Source organism: Salvelinus fontinalis, chromosome 13 (assembly GCF_029448725.1).
Source record: "Salvelinus fontinalis isolate EN_2023a chromosome 13, ASM2944872v1, whole genome shotgun sequence".
NCBI lineage: Eukaryota > Metazoa > Chordata > Actinopteri > Salmoniformes > Salmonidae > Salvelinus > Salvelinus fontinalis.
This window is the reverse complement of record NC_074677.1, coordinates 33,592,106-33,602,243: the sequence shown is the minus strand read 5'-3', so window position 1 is coordinate 33,602,243 and position 10,138 is coordinate 33,592,106. Positions and strand designations below refer to the sequence as shown.

Here is a 10,138-nt window from a genome sequence, read left to right as displayed (position 1 = left end):
GGTCGGGACAGCTTCAGTTCTCCCTCTTCTTGTGATATTGATCTCTGGTTCCCTCTTGAGTCATTTGTGTTTAATTTCATCAAACAGTGAGCTTAAAGCATCAGACAAGCTCAATAGTTTATTTTATTAAAACACATAGGGTATTGTTTAAAACCTTTTCTCAATAGGGGGTGCTGTTTGCACTTTGTAAAAATTTCGTTCCCAAATTAAACTGCCTCGTACTCAATTCTTGCTCGTACAATATGCATATTATTATTACTATTGGATAGAAAACACTCTCTAGTTTCTAAAACCATTTGAATTATATCTGTGAGTAAAACAGAACTCGAGTTGGAGCAATCTTTCTGTCAGCAAGTGAGAAATCTGAAATCAGCCAGGCTGTTCTGAGGTCGGTTTATTAATTTGCATGTCTTCTATTGGTTGAGATGCACTGCATACGCCTTCCCCTGGATGTCAGCAAATAGTGAGAATTGGAATGGAGTTGCTAGGCAGATCTGAGGCCATATAAATGGACTGGCAACGTGGGGTCCATTCTTTCCTTCATTCGCCATGACGCAAGACAGACCTCAGGATGGCGTTCTAGAAAGCTCCCGTTATAGCCCTTAGATATATCCGGCTCTGATTTTATTCGATATAGGTGTTAAAGACATCATAATGTTGTTATTTTAAACCGAGTTATATCAGTTTATATCAGTATATTGCGATTTTCGGATATTTATTTGTGCTGCGTTCTAGTGAGTTGGGCACGTCTGGGCCACATGGCTAATGTTTACTGCTAATTCCAAAGTTGAAGGCAACAATCTACAACCGAGCAACGATTCTTTTGGACAAAGGACAACTTGCCCAAGATTCTGATGGGAGCTCATCAAAAAGTAAGAACTATTTATGATGTTAATTTGTTGTTCTGTTGAAAAATGTAAAACTCATATTCCGCCATTAATTTCGGTGCGGTCTCGCTTTAACGCACGCTGTATGTCGTAGTAACGTTAATTTAAAAAATCTAACACAGTGATTGCATTAAGAACAAATGTATCTTTCATTTGCTCTCCAACCTGTATTTTTTAGTCAAGTTTATGATTAGTTACTGATTAGATTAGGTGCCTCTCCCAAGATTTCTCCCGACATATTGTTGGCAGCTTGGCTACTATTCTCATTGTATAACCACGATTTGTGCCGCTAAATATGCACATTTTCGAACAAATTCTATATGTATTGTGTAATATGATGTTATGGGACTGTCATCTGAAGAAGTTTGAGAAGGTTAGTGAAAATATTAATATCTTTTGCTGGTTTATTCGTTATCGCTATTGTTGGCTTGAATCAATGCTGTTGTGTGGTTGGCTATTGTAAGCTAATATAATGCTATATTGTGTTTTCGTAAAACACTTAAAAAATCTGAAATATTGGCTGGATTCACAAGATCTTTGTCTTTCATTTGCTGTACGCTGTGTATTTTTCATAAATGTTTTATGATGAGTATTTAGATAATTCACGTTGGTCTCTGTAGTTATTCTAGTTGCTTTGGTGAGAGTTGTGATGGTGGCTACAATGGTAAACTATGATTTATACCTGAAATATACACATTGTTCTAACAAAACATATGCTATACAATAAATATGTTATCAGACTGTCATCTGATGAAGTTGTTTCTTGGTTAGTGGCTATTTATATCTTTATTTGGTCGAAATTGTGATAGCTACCTATGCAGGAAAAAAATGGTGGGAAAAAAAAGTTGTGTCTTTTGCTATCGTGGGTTAGCTAATAGATTTACATATTGTGTCTTCCCTGTAAAACATTTAAAAAATCAGAAATGATGGCTGGATTCACAAGATGTGTATCTTTCATCTGGTGTCTTGGACTTGTGATTTAATGATATTTAGATGCTAGTATTTACTTGTGACGCTATGCTAGACTATGTTAGTCAGCTTTTTTACTGATGGGGATGCTCCCGGATCCGGGATTGTGTGCAAGTAGAAGCTAAATATGGAAAAATAGACGTTCAACATTTTCGAACAATCAATTGGTTGAAAGAACAGACGAAGCGCTGATGGCTTGACTGCTTTTTGCGAGTGTTGGCTCACTTGACCGCAGTGTAAATATCACAGTAGCCACTAGCCAGTAAGCAAAAACTATTTAACAATCCAAGCAACTTTTCTTTTAAAACATAGCTATTACACGGTTGAGTAATGCAACCAAACCATATTACACTCTTGAATAATGCCACAATTCACAAGCATGTGCAGATAATTGAAGGGTTTATTTTCTCCTCCGTACACATTAGCTGACAATACACAGCTAACTCCTGCTAGCAAGCAGTCAAGCAAAGAAACATAAAAAATACAGTTGGGATTTAAAGGTACAGTGACAATTTCAGAATGTTACAGGCTGTTATTACCATTTCAGGTAAAAACTCAATAAAACAAGTCTTAAAAATAAGGAAAATGTATGTACATTTAAGCTGTTTCAAAATGATTGCTCTGCTATTGCAATTTGTACTGTAAGAGTGTTGGCTCAACAATACAATTCTGTTTACACTGTCCTGCTTAGAGGGGGGCAACTGTCAGGCGAGTGTCGTGCGCTACTTCCGGAGGTAGTGGTTGAGACGTGACAAGTTTGCAAGTTTACATTGCAGTAATATGTGTAGCCGTGGGTATTTTTGCGCAAAGTCTACTAATTGTGAAGTCCCTCTAAGTTTGTTTCACAAAGCCTATATTTATGGAGTGTGACCAGGCAGCTGGCTGACCCACTTGATTTCAGCAGCCTGCTCCACTCTGCTCTGCCCTGAAACATTTGGATTTATCTGGATTTATGCAACAGGCAGGCCCCTGGAAGTCCTGGCTGTACTTACCTTATGTCGACCTTAATACAGATCCACTGGTTCTGCCCATTACATCTTGCTGGGAATTAGTAGTGACCTCTGATTTACTCTTAACCTTACAAAGAAGTATTGAATCTTTAAATTCCAATTGTGTCCCGATGGTGCCTTGAACATGAACTTAGGTCCCCAGACCCTCATAGTGACCCTTTAACAGTTAAACGATTTCCCTGTAGTTCTACTCCAACATTGCATGTCAGTATATAATTGCATTGTTACTTAACTGTATAATGTTCAACCTACATAATGAATTACGCAAACTCACTCAATCAATCACATGTAGTTTTAGCCTGCTTTTTAGTTTTCAAGTCATTACTCATAACCTACAGATGCAGTATCTTAATTTGATCATCCTTTTGTTGCAGGAATTTTCCTGCAGCAGGAAATGCAAACTTGCAGTTTATTTAAGCTTTAAAAAAGCTTCTAAAGTTTGTCATTTGATTTGCCCTAACGAAAAATGCATCAACCCCTACAAAAAATGTCCATTCATTATAATCCACATAATAATTCACATTTCCTGTTGCTGTAAGATTTTTTCCCCCGGTAGCAACTGGCTCAAATTAAGATCCTACATCTATACAGATTAATACTGGGGCCAGAATAGTTCCTATTACTTCATTAAGATCTTTGATGGAGTCACCCGATCGATTATATGGATGATGGGGGCTGTCTGCCGTGCACCTAAGCTGCTTTCGTGTTCCCTCCTTCTACAGGTCTGCTTAATAGCAGCTGATTAATTCAATTTGACTTAAAGCTTAGAGAAAAGGAGAGAAGACAAAAAGAGAAGGCAGTCCAAGACAGATCATCCAAGGATTTTTGTAACCAAACCCATTGTCAATTGACCATGCCTTTGCCTACTACCGCTCGTCAGCCTTTTACTGTTTTTGATTTTAAGGAGCGTTGCCTTCTAATATCACTTTGCACTATTTGTTACTGCTTCACTTTGTGATGTAGATGGATGTGTGTAGAGTGTAGATGGATGTGTGTAGAGTGCATTGGTACTCTCATTGCCCTCGATGATCTGACTTTATAGTGCTATTACTAGACTGTATGAAGACCAAATTACACTTTGACCAGAGGCTAATCATGTGTCAGAGTGTGTACTCTCCTTGCCCTTCGGTTCTGGGTGCTCTCTCTGTGATAGCTATAGCGAAAGGGTCAGTGTCAGGGCTTTGCTATCTGTGGGAGGCTCTATCCCTAAGTGTAACCTTGCTTTGAGGCGATCTCTGTCAGTGCTGTCAGCCTGCCTCACATACTGCTAAGAGGCTTGCAGATAGCGGCCCAGTTTAGCAGGACCCCATCGGACTAATCTTATTAGGTCAACTGGACTCTATCAATCTTAAGATAGAAGAGCACACAGTCATACTACAGACCATGTGGTTAGCACATGACACGTGACACTTGTGATCATACAATCAGAAAGCTGTATGAGAGCATTCTCATGATATGTGTGTGTACGTGTATGAGTGCGTGTGAGATTTTTTTCTATAAGAAGCAGTCCATCACAGTCCAATAAACGGTGCCATTCACCCCACCCCTCTGGGTTTTCCAGGAAATCCAGCTGTACAGCAGGCCATTTCCAGGTATCCATGTACCTACCATGTACATTGCTGCATCTGTGGACTGGCCTGTGTCAGTTTTTTAAAATATATTTTCAGCCCACTATGGGGGACGGACCATCCCACTGGCAAAAACTGGTTGAATCAACATTTTTTCCATGTTTTTTCAACCCTAATTGGATTTGAAAACTAATCAACGTCAGGGAATTTCATATTATTTTCACCCAACTTTTTACCTAAATCCAATGACATGGTGATTTTTATTTTTTTCACGTTGAATTTATGACAACTCAACCAAATGTAAATCCAAACTAGACGTTGAACTGACATCTGTGCCCAGTGGGATATGTCTGTTTGCTGATAGCTTTATCACTGCCTTGAACTTTGTCCTCGATATATAATGGCATCTTATGAGAGGGTTCTCACAAAACATCTTTTCGTACTAAATACCACTTAAACAATACTAAAGCCCTCTACCTGTACCTTGCATATATGCTGTTTTTCTTTCCTTAAGCCCCCCTCTCACCCTCAGTTGTCTCCTCTCTCTGCCATTATGTGGGGAGCATCTGTAACCACCTGTAAATGGCACTCAGACATCATATGAACAATAGATTAAACAAACAATGAATTAAACAAATGGCAAACTGTGTGATAGTGTAACAAAAGGATGCAATCAAGATCTTAAAGTAATTGATTTGATGTGATGACAAAGGAAGCTATACTTATCCATTTCAGGAAGTGAAATCCCCTTCGCCATGTCTCACAGCCAATTCAATGGAATGGTTGTTAGGTGGTCGTGCGGAGCTAAAGAACAGGGGAGTGAACAAGGAGGGACACCAAACCAATCAAAGCCCATCAGAGATTCTTAATTGGGAAAAAGTCTGTCCTCTCCTGGACTCCTCAGTCCTCCTCTTCTCTCCTCCAGTGAACCGGAAACCGATAAGTGGTTGCCATATGTAGGAGAGTGTCAATAATTTTTTCTCCAGTGGAGGATGCTCAGGTGTATCATACCGTGGAAGAGTTTTGAAATCCATGCACCCCCTTTCAAAATGCTGTTTTTAAAAAAATGCTAATTTTCTTTTTATCAATAAAATGTCTAGCATAACTATACATTTCTTTACACGTATATTTTGGGATTCCACCTCAGTAAATGTAATTTGCCTGATGACGCGCCAGTGGCGAAGTAGTCTCATTTCATACAAGTGCATTTGTTTCTACCTTTCCTCTGCTCGCCTCTTCTCCCCGATTACTTTTTACCTTTTTCAAAAGGAGGCAAGGAGAGGACGGAGGAGACGATGCAAGGAATCGAGGAAATCCAATTGAGATTCTCCTCATGAGATTTGTTTTAGCATGCAATGTCTGTGTCCCTCTACCTTTTCACCACCTGATCAGTCTAACCACTAATGAGCATGTCCAGGTTTACGTTGGGTTATGGCAGCAGTCTGCACTGTTCGTCATAATGACAAAGACATATGTAGCGTAATCCAAAACACATGTAAGTATGCAAGCTTTCCTGCCTGAACCAACACTTTGTAGAAGATGCACAGCTGTGCACAGGTCATCTAACAGCTTTCCTGCCTGAACCAACACTTTGTAGAAGATGCACAACTGTGCACAGGTCATCTAACATCTTTCTGCTCTGGCACGTTTAGTTCTAGTCGTTTTTCGGTTTGACACTGCCTCCTTGAATAAAACTTCCATTGTTACTCTGGCCTTGGTAGAAGCCACATTATTACCTTTGAGTTCTAAGTTCTTGTAATAAAATAACATTTGTTGTGTGAACCTGGGATAGGTAGAACACATTCCCTTTCTTTCCCCCTCTTTCTCTTCCTTTCTGATCCCTTCTTGCTTTCCCTCCCCCACCGAGCCTTAACTGCACTCTCAGGGCTCCAACACTGTTACTTATGGATTAAAAGCTAAAGCCAGTTGAGAAGTCAAAGCTTCCCTGTCCCCCCAGCCCTTCCGTACCCTTCACCTGCTCTCTTTCACCAACTATCAGTCTATCTATTTGTTACCAGACTGGGTGAATCTCACCCTTCTTCTCACGTCCCGATTAGTCCCTTGCTCCTAGGTTTGGGGCAGGTCCCAGTCCAAAACAGGGGTGGTGCCCCAGGGACTAAATTACAGGAAGCCTGTGGATTTTTTTAAACAAGAGAATTCTAAAAACAAGAGGAAATATGTAAAGAAAAAGAAGCAAAAAACCCCCCACCTTACTTGGATTACTATTTATTTTAAATGTTCATGCCAAGATACTGCACCTGCTCTACTGCTGAATGTCAATCTGCTCATCACCTGGATTCCTGCCATTCAAAGACGAAGAGCATTGATATGGCATTATAGACAAACTACTCCAGGTCAGCAACACTTCCAATCAATATGATTTAGTTGTACTATGTTTCAGTACTAGGTAGCTAGTGTTTTCATTTCAGTACATTCCAACCTAACTTTTATGCTGTTGTGCTGTTAAATGTGGTCAGTGGTTGAAATACTTACAAATTACTTAGAACTTTTCAGGGTAAATTTTGTGACATTTTTGGGCCCATCTGCACAGGTGTGTTATCAGCATAGGTGTATGGCCAATATCAGCTATGAAAGCTGCAGTGATATCAGGATAGCTGCATTACACCCTAGACTAACATTTCAGATTCATAGAGGAATTTGTTTTTGATGGATTCAATAACCCTAGAGTCACAGCATCACATTTTAGTTGTAAGATCAGTAAATGTCCCCAAGAGACATTGTGCTGGATTTTTCATTCTATATTTATCCAGTATTGCTTTCTTATAATTTGTTTCATAGCTTAAGTCCTCACAGCTAATGTCAGTCAATTGAAATCAATGGATTTCAAGTCATAATTTGATTAATAAACAACAAACATTTTATAAGATGCTTGTGACATCCCTTACTGTAAATTGTACCAGCTTGTTAGCAGCTTATTAGCTATTACCACTATTAGCTTTTTAACTATAGCCATGTAGCTTAGCTACTGTTTGTACACTGCGTGTTCACTGTATGTGCTGGCCAGGGTTGAGGTTAATTCCATTTCAATTCCAGTCAATTCAGGAAGTACACTGAAAATCCAACTGTATTTTAATGTCAACATGCTAAGTGAGAAAGTAACGCATTTAACAAGTCCAAATGAAATAAAGTGCAAAACAACTAAGTGCCCCAAATAGAAAGGTCCATACAAAAAATACACAAACACAAACAAATTTACACGTAAACGATGCCGTATTTGTTCCAAGTGTAAAATCTCCTAAACGACAAACCCAGTAGACTTTGACTCATTGTCCAGACGAATTGCCCTCTTCTTCTCCTTTTCAGTCTTCTTTTCTCCCTTCACCTACTCCTTCTCTCCCACTCTGTCTCTCCTCAGGATCCTCAGTGGCTAGAGAGAGGGGTTGAGGTGGTGGTCATGCTGACTGGCCGTGTCACAGCAGGAGTCACTCTTGTCTCCAGTGAGGAAGTACAGGAGAGCGTTCAGCCAGGCATTGCAGTGGCCAATGGCCTAGTGACCTTGTAGCAGATTGAAATTGTCTTCATGGCATTGCAGCCCCCCATGTGACCCCTCCTGAGTAGCAGGAATAGTGTCCGGGTAATGTGGAAAGGGAGGAAGCAGTGCAAACAGGAGAGTGATGGTGACAATGCTTTTGATGGACTTGCAGCTCCTGTGGATGAAATAGGAATGCTGTGAGCTGGAGATGGAGATGGACGTCCTTTCCTTGCTCCCCTCTGACTCCACATTACCTCCCTTCTCGTCTTCTCCCACCTGGGAGCTGGATGGGGAATGCAGGGTCCTAAAGATGGTCCTGACTACCTGGAAGTATCACTATGCGATGATGGTGAATGGGACGAAGAACCCCAGTAGGTGCAGGACAAGGCCGTACAGGACATAGTCTGCAAACTCTTTATCAATAGCATCATCCCAACAGTTCACAAATGCCTTTGAATCCCCACCGATCCCCTCTCCTCCACACCCCTCCTCTTCAGACCCATTCCCCCACTCCTCTTACCTCCCTCCACCACCTCCTCCTCTCACCACATACCCTGTCTGTGCAAACCTGAAGATGGGACAAGTAAGCACAAACACCACCACCCACACCATGGCACAGGTCCCCTTCACGGCCCTCTTGCTCTCCAGGGTGATGGTCCTCATAGAGTGGCAGATGCCCAGGCAGCGGTGGACGAATATACAGGTGAGGAAGAAGATGGAGCAGTAGAGATTGAAGTAGAATAGGAAACGCACCAGGTGACACATGACGTCCCCAAACACCCAGTGGTCTCACAGCACATATCTGGCCACCAGGAATGGCAGGGACAGGCCATACATTCGATCTGTGGCCGCCTGGTTCACCATGTAGATCAGAGAGGTGGTCCAGCGGCGGGGGGTATTGCCATGGCAACAGCCGCCACAGCGACGGCAGGACCGCACCAGGACAATGGAGTTGAGCGTCAGGCTGAAGAAGAAGGTGAGGGAGTAGCAGAGAGGGAGGAAGATGTACTTATAGTACTCATCAATACTGCAGGGAGAGAGGGAGAGAGGGGGGCTGGGGTGAAGGAGGAGAAGGTCCCTGTCACAGATGTGCTCTCTGTGGTGTTGGAGGCTTATCATCATGGTTGACTGTGGTTGTTTTCCCTTCTTTTGCAGAGTCTCGTGTTCCTTTTTCATCACGCGCTCCTTGTGGCAAATTCTTCTGCTTGTTTAGTGTTCCTGTCGTTTGCAAGAGGGAGAAAACAAGTGCTTTAGTTTGGAAATACTCACTAGGAATGTATTTAGCTGATTATGGATAATTCTCGGTCCATTAGCTGTTCAATCAGTAACACACTCTTCCGGAAACTCTCCATTCACCCATGTTACATATCTGATCCACTTTGACCATGAGTACACTGAAGCCCATGTTCTGAAGTACTGTAGATTGATCCACTGTCCAAGAATGTGACATACAGTATTTAAAAGTCTATCCTAAGTGCCAAGAATGCATGTTCTGGAAATGGAACCAATGATAGTGGGTTCTCTTTGTGTGTTGTTGTGCACACTGTTTGTGTTTTCTTTAGATTATTCATGTAAATCACAGCTAAATTAGTTGGAAAATGTTGTTTATGTGATCAATGTTTAGCTCCCTCATGTTTATCTTCTATGTTGGGAGTGTTTATCACACAGAACTCTCTCATGGCCTTGGTTAGTTATTCCAGAAGTCTTCTTATTTATATCTTTCTAATAACAAGTGGATCTGAACATTTAAAGGAAGATGTAGCATCTTGGTGATGGGGAGGGTGCAGCTCAAAGTGTCTTGGTCCCGATCGACACAGGGTCCTACTCCTATGACCTTCGCTGGCACTGTAAATAATTGATATCCATTCAGACAGATATGCAGAACGGAAACCCAATACAAGCAAGCAGCTGCAGGCGCTACTACTGGAATGTTACTGCAACATTGAATTATCAATGCTTCGATTTATGTTTATTGACATTTTTCATGAACCCTTTTGTCAAATCAAAAATGTGTGTAAATTGGGTATTTATATCATTGTAAATCTTACAACAGTAAGGGGAATCCTCATTCATCGTTCTCTGTATGTTTGTGGTGGTGTTGATATTTTTGCGTATTTAATGTGTACAAATATAATACCTTACCTGGTTTTCTGGTGATATAAAAGATTGTCCTTTGTCACTTTAAAATATACCAGCCTGTTTTTTCCCTCT

General features: G+C 41.0%; 1 pseudogene; it reads right to left on the bottom strand.

Annotated features, from left to right (window-relative positions):
• Positions 1–7,690: 7,690 nt before the first annotated feature.
• LOC129867833 (P2Y purinoceptor 4-like) lies at positions 7,691–9,103 on the bottom strand (annotated as a pseudogene).
• Between the last annotated feature and the right edge of the window lie 1,035 nt (positions 9,104–10,138).